The sequence below is a fragment of the Benincasa hispida genome, chromosome 11, assembly GCF_027475165.1.
Source record: "Benincasa hispida cultivar pf3 chromosome 11, pf3_genome.v1.1, whole genome shotgun sequence".
Classification (NCBI taxonomy): domain Eukaryota; kingdom Viridiplantae; phylum Streptophyta; class Magnoliopsida; order Cucurbitales; family Cucurbitaceae; genus Benincasa; species Benincasa hispida.
This window is the reverse complement of record NC_143488.1, coordinates 9,709,820-9,714,887: the sequence shown is the minus strand read 5'-3', so window position 1 is coordinate 9,714,887 and position 5,068 is coordinate 9,709,820.

Genomic DNA, 5,068 nt, shown 5'->3' with positions numbered 1-5,068 from the left:
CAGTTCACTGGCATGAGGCATTTTCGGCAGAAATAACTCTTGTAGACCCTAACAGTCACCATTTTTCGGTTAGAACTGTTAACCTTTAACAATTCCATGCAAGTATAACCCCTAATTTTCGGTCCTAAAGTCCCGCCCTAATGCACCCACCGTAGGGAAAAAAGCAGATTAGGACAAGAGACTAAAGCAATGCACAGAAACGTTGTCCAATCTAATGAGAGAGACCATGGGATATGTTGTCACACGTTCTTCTCCCACTTACTATGAACATTCTCTCCATTCACCTTGGTTTGACCTACCCAAACACCATCCTTTAGGGGGGACATTCCCAGGGGACACGAGGTCGAGGATAGATCTCACGTGTGAACATAAAGGGAGAAATGCGATGAGGTTTAAATGAAGTATCATATACCCCCAAGTACCTCCCACTGAATGTTCTACCTAGGGGTTCATTAACTTAGGTGATCCGACTACTAATTTTATCTAAGTCAGTTTAATTTGCTAAAAAATAAAATCGTCTTTAAAATTAAACAAGTTCAAGTCAAGTCCCATTAAACTCTTTAACGAACCATCCTCAAATTTGCATGCATTCATCAAATCTATCCAATTCACCTTTCCAGGTAGGGGTATTCCGTTTCCGTCAGCTTAAGTACCCCAGCCTAGATAGAGCCTGCCTTAGACAATAATCTCATTAGAACAGTGATCTTAGGTCTATCTCCACCAATTTTTAAAACTCTTTTAAAATCATGATTCAAGCCTAAGTTCGCATGCATGTCTTTCTTATTGATTTTAGTTCTAATTTCCCTTATAACTCTTATAAAAGAAACAACCAAAACTCGTTCACATTGCCATACACAACTACGTATTTATAACTCTTATAAATTTAACCTATGTGTCATGCTTCATGCAATGTCCATTCATTACTATATATAACTCTTATATAATTGATAATGAATTAAGCAAACATGCTTCGATACACCGTTATACTATAACACTTATAATATAAAGATAATGCATGTCTATGCTTAGTGCATGCATAAATATAACTCTTATATTATATGATGCATGAGCATGCTCTTATGTAATTTAATCATGCAAACTATTATATCATAACTCTTACAATATAGAGATGATGCATGACTAATGCATAACCTAAGATGGGATTTCAACTATATGACATACCATATGACATATAGTCAAACATACATTTTATGTACATTCACCACAATTAATGGACCGAGTTGATTTAGCCTAATAAAAAGGGAAAAGAACTCTATCTATTACACAAAACCATTGAGCAAACCGGTTCACAGGCGAATCAGGTTTTAAACCACCCGGGCGAAGACTCCCTGATCGTTTAATAAAGTGGCGAGTAACCATGATCGCTCAGCTACAATCGAGTACCATTTACAATGCAATGAAGCATGAGGCTACTCGATCGTTTAGTACACTAATATTAAACATGTAAGTTTAAACGATCATTTAGACGACGATGTTGTTGTGAAGCATGATCGTCCAGACAACGATAGAACAAGTGCTAAGTAACTTTTACTACACGATCATGTAGTCAGTGACTAAGCGATGAAGCTTGTTGAGCAACACGATCATTAAGTGCGCGCGTGTACACCTTGCAGCTGAGTATCCCATACTCAACGATCGTTTACACAATCTGACCAACACTTGGTCTTCTTTTTCCTCGAAGAAATGCGCAACATCTTGCTTTGAAGCTTCATCACGAGCGACTCACACTAACTCAAACATTTTGAATTATAGACTCGATAGCAAGTTAATATGCCCAAAAACATAGGGGCCCTTACAATTATCTTTGAATGTAAAAGAATTCAACAACTAGAAGCAACTGATGACATGCAGAAATGCATGTCATCTTAGGCCTTTTACTTAGAATTACGAAGGTTGTTAAGCAGAATATGCAACAATTATGCTAAAAATTCACGAGAAAGTGAGCTTTCGTCGATCAGCATGATGAATCTCGACTAACCCATTATTATGAATTTTTATGCGTTTAATTTTCTATTTTTGTAGCTAATACAGGAAGTGGACGCGTGGAAACCGGACCACCACATAGATGACCGCATGCGGAGAAACTCTCCATCACAAAGGCGAACGCTTCGATCAATGCATGGATGTTGCGGTAATCAGCCGTATGAATCCATCATATGGGAGTTGCGTTCGTCAAGTGATTGCGGTCATCGTGTAGAGTTACAGTATTAAGCGAATGCGGTCACTGAATGATTGCTGCTACGCGATAACACATACTAATGGGATCAACGCAAGGTTGGTGGAATGAATGCATCAACGCATCTACCTTGAGAAAATCAAAAGCTGATGTTGACATTTTACCTAGCACACCGTTAGCGGCAGAGGTTCAGAAAAGGACTAACGTGCCGAATGTCAGACTTTAAGCAGTCCATTAATGTTGTCGGCGATCCAAGTTCTATAAATAGAAACCGATGAGCAGAAATTCAACTTGACCGGGGATTACCCCTGCAACCCAGGGTTTTCCCTACGATCCAGACAAAATGCGTGAGAAGACGCTTGAGAGTTCTTCACCTTCTTCATCCATTACGAGTGACGATCGGAGATAAATCTCGGGAGAGTCAGTTCTATCGCCCATCCATGGCACCACCGGTAGCCTTGACGCACATCCGCTGGAAGCAAGTCTTTGCTTCCAGCCAGTCATTTCATTTTCCTTTCTTTTCTTATATTGTATTATATGACATTTTGTGATTAAGAAATTAATACAATTTGTTTTCAATGCATTTCTCTGTCTCCTTCGACTCCATCTCCATCTTCTTTGCTTAGCATCTTTACTTTCATTATAACACTTAGTGAGATTGCTTGGGTATCGCATACTTAGTCATGTGGATTAGGGATATGAAGCATGTAGCAACCCACTGAGAGGTGTGCGTTGCGTGAGTGTGTGAGTAACCTTATTTGCTTAGTGTGAAGTTGCAGTAATGCCTGTCCATAGGCTAATGCATTGCTTGTCTATGAGTAAAGTCAACAACAACCAACTGCCCGGGAGGGTAAGTGGTTGATCGCATTAAGCAATGTATGCATTGTTCACTAGGGATATGAACAATCTTAGGTCAACAAAGTTCATGCGGTTACCTTGTCCTATGAGCGCTTCATTCATCATTTAGGCATACTTAGGAGAGTAGTCTAAAACTCAAATCTAAGACTCGAAAGAGCAGATTGGAATGCATAGGCAAGAATGGGGAACTTAGGGATAAACTTCGTTTGCTGTCACACAGCGTATGCGCCCTACGGATAGGATATTGCATGCGTCCAGGAAGTAGGATAAGGTGGTATGCGGCTAGCATGCTCATGTGGCGAGAGCTAGTGAGCGGGTTATGGAGGTCTAGGCAGGCATAGGCTTCTCGGCATTATCGTAGATCCACCGCATACGTTCTAGAGTTAGGTTCACATGTGTGTAGCATGATTGCATGGCTTGCATTGGCTAAGGTTGCCCTTGCGGTCACTCTTAAGGGTTGCAATGAAAGCATCTTCGTATTTTATCTATCTTTCCCATTCATTTGTTTCATGTCAAGAGTTGACGTATTTCTACCTCTCATGCAGATTCTCATTGCGTTGTCTGTTAATTAGGAGTAGGAATAGGATTAGTTTAGCAACCCCTCCAACATTCTTTTATTTAAATTGGCGCATGCACATTACCACATTCATTTTGCTACAAGTCCCTGAGTTCGACCTCGGATCACCTGAGAAACTTGCGTTTGCATTATAATTGGTGTGAACGCAAGAAAACTTGTGGCAGGACGCATGGTCATCGCATACATTCGTTAACGCATTATCATTCCAACGTATAACCATCGACCCATGACTATCAATGCATATCTTAAGAACATGCATCGCATATTGCGTCCAAGGGATTTTAGTTGTCGAGTAAAATTGTCTTCTAATTTTCAATCATCAGCAACCATCCCAGAAAACTTCATTAATCCACATCCACAAACATATCTAACACTTAAACATAATGTAGACATGCTTACACCTACCAAAAATGTAAATTCTATTCTATACATCAATGGATTTGGAGTATCAGAACCTGGCTCTGATACCAATTGAAGCAACTCTTATCAAAGAGAACCCATGAACGGAAGCAAGATCGTTCCAAATTTATTGTGACAGAATTACAAGCATTCACAAACATACAAACTAGTTATGCAAATTACAACATGCTTTCATAAATAAATACAAAGGGAATGAGAGACATACCTTTAAAGAACGTTTCCTCTAACTTTCCCTCTCTCTCGTGGAGTCTTGGACCAGCACCTCTCGCTGTCGCTACGAACACCAACCCAATCGTCTGGTCAATCACGTACAACCTTCTCTATGAACATGCAACCTTTCGGACACTATCACTCAATGACCTTGGTATTCTCAGAGTGAGAATCCAGGAGATGTGGGCTCTATTGGATTTGGTAGAGGGAAGGAGGAAACTACGATTGAACTCAATGACCAAGCAAGTGGGAGAGTATAATGTCTATTGTATAGACTTTGGTGCTTGATCATTTAGTAAAGGTACACGATCATTTAGGAAATCAGGTGTTATCGTTTACCCGATTGTTTAATGAAGCTCACTTGCCACGCGATCGCTTAGTATAAAGATACACGATCGTTTAAATAGTGGCGCGTGTACACGATCGTTTAGACAAACACTTGAAGCTGTCGTGTAGTCGCTCGTGAGCTAAACGATAGACAGTCTACTCAAATGAAGCGATACTTACAAAATGAAAAAATATTTCATTTTATTCTTCAGTTATGAAAGCTGAATACAACCTCCCACTTTCACGCACGGTTATGGAGAAACCCCCAAAAATAATCTCATAATTATTTTAATTATCAATAAATATAATAAATAACTTATCATATTATATTTATAACCTATAGTTTTAATATCACATCATATGCAACATTTAAACCATAGTATTTTTCTCCTTTACTTGATATAAATCATATTTTATATCACTTTCCTCCAATTAAAGTATCTCATACATCATGTCAACTATATCATATATAATTGAAC